The following is a 9,340-nucleotide window of genomic DNA, read 5'->3' as shown; positions in this document are numbered from 1 at the left end:
CAGGTCGTTCCTGAGGTTTCCATTCTGGTAACGGAGGGTGGAAAGGATGGGATTTTTAGAGAAAAAGCCAGAACTGGTAGGGGCAGAGATTAAAACCCAGGAAGCCGAAGGCATCATGCGGTCCAAACAGAGAGTGATACTGGATACAGGAGAGAAAGCCAAAGGATCAGAAATTGGCAGAAAGATCATGAAATTGAGTGTAAGTACAAGGGCATAATCAGTATAAATTGTTGATTCTGCAGCAGCTTTCTGCATGCAGAGCTGAAATGGAGTTCCTGAGATCAGTTTCCCGGGGTAACAGACCCTGGGAAGGCAATTTGCGCGCAGAGGCTTCTGGGGGTGTTACAGGAAGCGGAGTCGGGTGGAGGGAGAGGTTAGACTGAAATGCAGTCTCAGCAGAGACCTCAATCATCCCAGGAGGAGCCCTGGTGCTCCCCACCCTTCGAAGCTGCCCTCTCTTGAGGCAAGGAGACCGGGCGGGCGTTTATGATGCCCACTGGCTGACCAATCCCTGGGCGAGGCTGCCCCCAGGTGGGGCTGTGACCTCGGATGCTGCCAATGCTCCCAGCGGCTGGGGGGAAATGAACACTTCCATCCTAAATGGGCCTCCTGGTGGCCCTCTGCAACATCGGGGCTACATGCTGCTGTGTCCAATGCGATTGAGCATTAGTGACCTACATGTTTGGATTATGAGTCTGGTTCCAGGGCACAGGGCGAGGTCGACATCCTCAGCTGAGACAGGAAATTCCACCAAGAAACAGAACCTTCTGTGTAGCTTTGGGGGCAAGCATAGGCCCTCCTGCTATCTTTTGGTATCCCTTAACCATTTTTCTTCTAAAGAAACCTAGCTGAGCTGCCTCAACTAAGTATCACTGGGCTAAAGCCAATTATGGATACTTTACTCCAGTTAAAAACTATTGATTATCATCCAAAGCACAAGAGGATAAGCTGCAAACCTTGTATCTTTATTTCACACATAAAGTCTGGGAAGTTACCAGTTGGCAACAGACCCTCAAAGGACCTATGTAACAAAATTCACACTTATTTATTGAAATGCTAATTAGTTGCCCATTCCCATGGTAACAGAGGCCTTAACTAGATAGATTCCTTTATTGAAAGCAAATATATATATATACATATATATATATATGTATATATATATACATATGTATATGTATATATATATATTTTTTAAGTTTGACAACACAAGTGTAACTCCTTTTAAGATTGCAGGCCTCACTCTTGACTGATCTCTCTCACTGTGTTTTAATTTCTTTTTTTTAACCCAGCATTTGTTGCCATCACCATTATTATATTGTTTGCTCATCTACTATTTTGTTCCCCTAAAACTGTAAGCTTCGTGAAGGTAAAGATTTGCCTCTATCTGTTCACCCAAGTGCCAAGAACACTGCTTGGACCCACAGCCGCTGCTCAGTTAATATTTACTGGATACAAATTGAACTTTTTGCAACTGCTCCGGAATGTCCTTGTTCCGTCTTCCACCACATGTGTTTGTTCTCCACACAGTTTCTTTGGCTCTGAAAGAATCTGTACGTTCATTTTCTCCCGCTCACCTTCATGTCCCAGGGGCCTAGGAATCCCTGTCCCGATTCCTACAACACATTCAGACAGACTGGCACAACTCTGGCGAGCCTAGAGCACCCTCAAAATCCTGTTCTCTCACTGCCATTGTCTTCCGACCCTAAGTTGTAAGTGCACCCTCCACCACGTTAGGGTCTGAAAGGGAGGCACGGTCTCCTCCTGGGCCGGCAGAGAGATTGATGTTTTCCATATGTGCTGTCCCTCAGACTTCTTCCTTCCCCTGTTATGACTACACCTTTAATGTTCCCATTTTTAATGGGTCTAAGCTTCCAGAGCTCCCTGCTCTAGCCTGGGAAATCTTACTGAGTGGAAAATGCTCCTTGGCTACATCAAGAGAAGGGATGCAAAAATCTGCCCAGATAGCCCCGGGGCAACAGGCATTCTTTCTTCATCAAATGTCTCCACTTGAGAGTCCACACTTGAGGGCAAAACAAGTCAATGGCTCTCCAAACCAACTGGTCAACCATGAAAAGAGAAGACCTATCAGCCACTACAAGCCGTGTTCCAGCCTTGCCTCTTGTTTACTGTAGGAACTCTGCCCTGTGGGAATGAGGGCTGGCAGCTAGCTTTTACTTCTCAACAGTCTACATGGAAAGACCATTCAAACACTCGGGGTAATAGTAGTTGTTATGAAATCGTTGTTTATTAAACAATGAATGACTCCCTTCCTTCCTTCCTTCCTTCCTCGCTCCCTCCCTTCTCTCCTCTTCCTTGCCTTGCCTTGCCATGCCTTGCCTTGCCTTTCCTCCATTCCATCCTTCCTTCCCCTTCCTCACCCATATCTCCAAGGGAACAAATACCCTTTTACAATTGGAATGAATGATGGCTTGTGGAGGTAAAGGCTGACAGGCCTGTCTGTTGTACCTTGTGTTCATATGTGTGTGTGAGTACACACTCAGCTGTTTGGAAGGGGGGAAAATGCTGCTTTTCATAGAGTTTCTGTCCTTTCTTGACTTGGCAGGTCAATCTAATCAGAAGGGGGAGAGAATCCTGGCATTGTGGGGAAAATAATACCTCAGCAAATACCTTCAGCAAAACTGGCTTACAGGTGTTTAAAGGCAAGGAGAACAATTTGAGAACTTGCAAAACACTGGGGTTTACAATTCCACCACAAAAGATAAACATTTGTTTAAGTCAACCTGTATGCCTAGTGTGGAGGTACGCATGTGGGAAATGTTGACAATGCAGACAAGGCCAAGAGGTGTGAAATTTAAGCACATTATCACTCACTGTCAGATGCTAATGACTCTCGTCAAGGTGGAAGAGATTAGTTTAAATGCAAAAATGATTATCCTTGGCAATAGAAGCGCCAGTGAGATCTTCGCCAATTATTTGGGCTCTTGTTTTTCCTGACAATACTAGTCATTAGCTTTTGGCTCTGATGCGCATGTTAGAATGGAGATTCAAGTGCCCCTCTAGATGACTGCTGCTCAAGCCGCTTTCCCATCCAGAACATACCTGTTTCCCAATACACATGCACACAAACATCGTGTACATTTCTTGCCCCTATGGAAATGTGCAAGTCCAAACACCTACCAAGAGGTAGAACAGGAGTAACTCATTTATGAAAGACGCCCCAGAAATCTCTTAAATGTAAAATAATGTCATATTTGACCAACCGAAGGAAGATCCAGATGGGGAGGGGGACATGAATGCCATCGATTAAAGTCTGCTTTTTTCTTAAAAAAAAGAAAAAAAGAAAAGACAAAGAAGGTTAAACTAATTTACTCTTGGTATTTATCATCTATGGAGTTGTTCACATAATGAGTACAATAAAATTGAATGTACTGTCATCTTTATTGGGATGAAGGTTACATTCATAAGCTCCGCTTGTTTTAATAGGTTTATTGTACAGTTGTAGACGTGTGCTATTGCACTAGGATGGATATGCTTTGAATATTTTTATAATTGTGGATAGTATAAAAGTCATTTTCTGTTAGATTGCACAAATCCATTACATTAGGAGAAGGATACATTATTGTAACAGGATTAATGTGCAACACATAAACATAATCAGTAATATTCTGTTTGATAAATTATCTCATTTTAATCGGAATGTGAAGAGATTTCGGGATAGTTCCTTCTTTGATTTGCATAATTGTATTACAGACAGGCAAATTGCATTATATTCTTCATTAACAATAGATGGCTTGTATAACTATTGTATTTTGAAGGCACTGCTCTTAGATTCATCCTGCAATTTGTCATTTTCTGACATTGCTGAGGAGCGTAGTTGGGAGAGAATAGAGCCTAAAAAAGATTACTTGATTTTCGCTGAGTCCAGTAATATCTTGGCATCCGACTGCAGCGTGGTTATGCTATTGTTTGTTTTAACAAATTGCAACCCAGTGGCAAAGAACTTCTTTTAAAAATCTTCTAATTCGAGGACAATTCAGCCCTTGTAGATCTTCACGGCAAAGCGTCAGCCCTCCTAACAAACGCTACGTATCGAAAATGTGAATTAAAATTAAATTAGAACCATACGATTGATTTTATGTTTTTACTATGGCACATGCTCTCCCCGACAAAACTTCCCTTCCCTCTCCCGGGCCCAGACAAAAGCTAACAAGTTGCCCCACGCTCTGAATATTCTTCAGGGACGCTCGCTTGCTCCGCTCGGTGTTTATAGTCACTCAGCGGTGATTATCACAGCTCCTGTCCTAACGCTGAGCTAACGACAACTGTCAGCAGCCCTTACAAAGTGCAGTGCAGGACCATGCGGCATTTCACCGCTTCTGACTTCCTTGGCTTTGGGGCCTGAAGGAGATGCCCCTTCTGATTAGGCCAGGCCCTGCCCCCCTGGCCTCCCCCAATGCCTTGCTGGAAGGAAGTCCTGGTGCAGCAGAGAAGCAATCCCTGGGGCTGCTCTGCACCCAGCCCGGGGCCCCTCAGCAGTAACAGCATACATGAATGAATAAACGGATGAGCGAATGGAGACACGAGTCCCATCAAAATGACCGGTGTTTCTAGATGAAAAGATTGAAAAAGAAGAGCTTTCACCTTTAAAGCAAATTGTATGTCCTACCACTTTCTCCACTGAATTGAAAACGGAAGCCCTCTCACAACCCCTTAATAAGTCCCATTTGCTTTACCTGCGCTTAGCACCTGGAAGGTTCCAAAGCACCTTGACCTTGATTTCATCTGAATCTCACAATGGCCCTTTGACACAGGTAGAATGAAGCAATCCCTCCCCCATGACCCTACTGCCCTCCCCCCATTTACAAAACAAGGGTTGCCTGGGAAAAGGCTGAGTGCAAGATTACAAAACTGCTTCCTTATTGCCCTCACCACCCCTCCCGCCCCACTGGAGGCTGTGCTCTACCCCGCCCCCCCACCTCACCTTCCCCCAGCCTTGGGCCCCCAGTCTGCTGACTGGCCTCTACCCCTCCGACCCCTCCCTCCTTCCCGTCTCCCCTGTAGTCTGCACTTTTACAGGGGATCCCACACTTAGCCCCTTAAAGCCGGCTCTTTATTTGCATATGTATTTTAATTGTAAGCCTTTTGCTCCCCTATAACAAGGGTGAGCTCAAAAGACAGGTACCCGCTGTTTCAGGAACCACCGCTCCCCTCCGGCTCTCAGACTCTGAGGCCCAGAATGTTCCTGAGTCAGACTCCTCCTTCCTCCATGGTGGGTTCTATCCCAAGACCCTGTGGTCTCCCAGGAAATCCAGCTTCTGGGTGTATTCTCACCCCTCCCCTCCAATACGCATGAACTATCCTCATTATTTCCAGGGAGCTTCTAGCCCCCATGCAATTAATTCAGCAGAGAAAATAATGCTGGAGGAAGGAGATGCGTCACTCCACAAGTCCAGTGTTGTATGGTTGCTTCGACTCTGGCCTCCCTCAAGCCTCATGGTCAAATGTTCCTAACTTCTACTGAAGTTCTGCCAGTGAGCTCTTCAATGGAATCATTCCACAAAGCCTGCAGATCTGGGCTCCCCGCTGCGGGGAAGGCCCAGGTGTCTGCAGGGAGTCAGGTCAGAGACTTGCAAGTCAGAGACTTGCAAGGGAAACCAGAAGGCATACTCTAGAGGAACCAGCGCCCAGGGGGTGTCGGGCACGGGCACACCCGGAAGGAGAGGAGAGAGAGATGATGCCCATCTCCCCAGCAGTCGTCTGGGAAGAGGAGCTGGAGGCAGAAAGTAGAAAGATGTTCTCATGAGCAGCAAGGCCACGGGAGGGCAGGACGGGGCCAAGAGATGGGCACGTAAGAGCCTCCCCCGCATGGACCGTGGGAGCCGTAGAATCATAGAAAATTCGTGTTCTCTTCCTGTTCTCTCACTAGAGAGGTTTCCAGTGTGCCTGGGCCCACACACCAGTCCCCGCTGTTTCCTTTGCTTTGCCTCTTGCCTCCCCATTTACTCATCCATTAAGGGCCAACTCAGGGGATTCCCTGCTGCGTGACCCCTTCCCTCATCTGTCACCATCTGTCACCGGAAGTGGCGACCCCTGCTCCTTCCTTGCCAGCCTCTCTTGTGGCATTTGTCACCCTGCACTCACTCTGCAGCTGCGCGTCACCAGCCACCCCTTCCAGGCCAGTAGGTGAGACTGCGCCACTGTATACCTCCGGTGCCTGCCACGGAGCCTGGTACGCAGCCGGTCCTGGCAAACGCGAGCCAGTGGGAGGCGTGAAGCACAGAAGGTGTTCTGCATCTCATGCCTGGGTGGGGAGAACTGTGAGAGCACACCGTGACACTCATTTGTGGCAGGCTAGATAATGGTCCCCAAGGACACCCAGGCCCTAGTCACTAGAGCCCGTGAATGTCACCTTATACGGTTGAGAGACTTTGCAGATGGGATTACCCAAGGATCTGGAGGGGGGACAATTTTGCTGATTTATCCAAGTACGCCCTGAATGCCACCACCAGTGTCTTTATCAGAAGGAGGCAGAGGGACATTTGGGACAGAAGAGGAAGAAGGAGGTGTAATGACAGAAGCAGGGAGAGAAAAGGTGATGTGACGCGAGCCAGGAGCCCAGGAATGAGAACAGCCTCCAGAAGCTAGAAGAACCAAGGAAATGACTGTCCCTTAGAGCCTCCCAAGGGGGTACAGCCCTGCTGATGCCTTGACTGGGCCCCACTGAGCCTCATTTTCACACTTCTAGCCTCTAGTATTGTGGCAAGAGAATAAACGTGTGCTGTTTTAAGCCACCAAGCTTGTGGTGATTTGTCACAGCAGCAATGGGAAGCTAATACAGTTTGTTAAAACACTGGCCGCATGCATTCAGTTCCGGGCTTCCTCTCCACACAGGCTGTGCTCACTCCTACATCCCGCCTGAAAACCCCAGCAGCTGCGTTCTGGCCTACACTTTGCACACACACATCTTGAGTCTAGCTCTGGGTCACCTCTGGTGCCTTTGCACGCAGCCATCTGCCCCCGCCAACGAGCAAGTTCTGAAAGGGCTGGTTTTCCGGAGCCCGTGCAGATGCTGTTGTGTCTCCTCTGTTGCCTGTGGACCTCAAGTACAAGGCCAGCTGATAAGAAGCAGCCCAGCCCCCTGCACCACTAACAGGAAGGCAAACCTCAAAGTGGGTGGCTGAGGCCCTCTGGGTGACCTGGGAGTGTAGCTATGGGCCACAGACATTTCTACATGGAATGGGAGGTGGGGCCAATGGCCGATGAAAAAGGAAGAGGCCATTTTATTATGGGCCTAGCCCTAGACAGAATCCAGGTGGGAGAGGTTGTGTGGAGGCCTCCAGAAAGTTCGTAAGCTTCCAGATATCTCACCTGCTCACCCCTCACTGGGCCTGAAAGGCCACCGTTTGTTCATTCATGCATCAAGGACACACTGGGCACCTCCTAGGCTTTAGGCGTCATGCTCGGAATTAGAGATCCATAGAAAAATCCATTGAAGTCTACTGGAGGTCCACGCTCTAGACAGGAAGATACTTGTGTGAGCACAACACGAATGCACACACATGTGTGCACACACAAGCACACAGGCAACAGACTAAGTGCCTTAAGGGGTGAAAGTGTAAGTGCCAATGGAGCACCAAGTAAGGGGAAGCTGATTTGACCACAGAGTGGAGGACACTTAAGTCAGATATTAAAGGGTGGACAGTGCTTTTGGGGTGAAGGAAATGCCCGTTCATTAAGGGGATGAGCACAAGCCAAGGCACAGGGGTGAAAGGGCATGTTGTGTAAGGGAAGGCCCCATAGTGTCATGTGACTCAGGGGTGAGGAAGCCCGAGAGCAGAGATGGGGCCACATGTTAAAAGTTCAAGTCCCAGAGGCACCTGGGAGGCTCAGTCAGCTGAGCGTCTGGCTTCAGCTCAGGTCATGATCTCACGACTCATGGATTCAAGCCCCGCATCGGGCTCTGTGCTGACAGCTCAGAGCCTGGAGCCTGCTTTGGATTCTGTGTCTCCCTCTCTCTCTCTGCCCCTCCCCCACTTGTGCTCTGTCCCACTCTGTCTCTCAAAAATAAATAAATGTTAAAAAAAAATTAGAAAAAAATTTCAAGTCCCAGCTTTGCTATTTCCCAGTGGTATAGCTTTGGGCAAGTTTCTTCATCTCTTGTGAGTCAGTCCCCTCATCTATTAAATAAACATTATGAGGGGCGCCTGGGTGGCTCAGTCGGTTGAGCGTCCGACTTCATCTCGCAGTCCGTGAGTTCGAGCCCCAGATCAGGCTCTGTGCCGACAGCTCAGAGCCTGGAGGCTGCTTCGGATTCTGTGTCCCCCTCTCTCTCCGCCCCACCCCTGCTTGTGCTCTGTGTCTGTCTTTCAAAAATGAATAAACATAAAAAAAATTTTTTTTAATAAATAAAAAATAAATAAACAAACATTATGGTATCATCTCCCTCGCCTGCTGTCGTGAGGCTGACATGAGCTCATTCGTGTAAAGAGCTGAGCACAGTGCCTGGTGAGTAGAAGGTAGTCAGTGGCTCACTAAACGTTGGCTATTATTCTCGTGGTGGATCATGGATGCTGTCATGACAGAAATGACAGTGACTGATCTACAGCTGTATTTTATAACCAATACTCTACTGAATTCCTTCCAAAGGACATCTTATTTAACCTTCATGATGACTCTAGAAGTATTGGTATTAGTTTTCCTATTTCCGTAGGTGAGGGAGTTCAGATGAAGATCAGGGGACTGGTCCAAGGTCACACAGATATTGCGTGGCACACTGGAAATGATGTCTCTGGTTCACATGTTACGTGCTCACTCATCGCCGCTATGATCCATGGAACTTTGTCCTACATGCAGGGGCCCACAGGCTTTCTATCCAGGAAAGCAGAGTGTCACAATTGGTTTAAAAAACAAACAAACAAACAAACAAGCAACTATATATATATATATATATATATATATATATATATATATTTATATAGTTATACAATCTATAAACCAAATAACAGATAACAATCTATAAACCAAAGAAACAAAGTGCTATTCATTTGTTTTTAAATATGGAACCCTCCACAAATTTGTACGTCATCCCTGCACAGGGGCCATGCTAATCTTTTCTGTGGCGTTCCAGCTTTAGCATACGTGTTGCCGAAGCAAGCACAGAATGCTATTGATTTTTAAATGAAGATACCCAGTGCTGGCGAAGGTATGGTACGATAGGCAGCTTCGTAAACGGCTGTGGATAAGTGAGTCCATATGCCCCTTCGGCAAAACAACTTTGTGTTATTCCAAAAGCCTTTAAAAGTCCAGCTGTTTGGGGCACCCGCGTGGCTCAGTCAGCTGAGCGTCCGACTCTTGGTTTCGGCTCAGGTCGCGATCCCAG

At 47.4% G+C, this 9,340-nt stretch overlaps 1 non-coding gene across 1 annotated transcript; it reads right to left on the bottom strand.

The window, feature by feature from the left end:
- Nucleotides 1–9,011: 9,011 nt before the first annotated feature.
- On the bottom strand, nt 9,012–9,118 carry LOC131505811 (U6 spliceosomal RNA). The gene has a single exon (XR_009258583.1). It is a non-coding gene; the product is annotated as a U6 spliceosomal RNA (small nuclear RNA).
- Nucleotides 9,119–9,340: the final 222 nt, after the last annotated feature.

The sequence above is a fragment of the Neofelis nebulosa genome, chromosome 2 (assembly GCF_028018385.1).
Source record: "Neofelis nebulosa isolate mNeoNeb1 chromosome 2, mNeoNeb1.pri, whole genome shotgun sequence".
NCBI classification, from domain to species: domain Eukaryota; kingdom Metazoa; phylum Chordata; class Mammalia; order Carnivora; family Felidae; genus Neofelis; species Neofelis nebulosa.
Note: the sequence above shows the minus strand (reverse complement) of the source record. Positions and strands in the feature narration are given on the sequence as shown.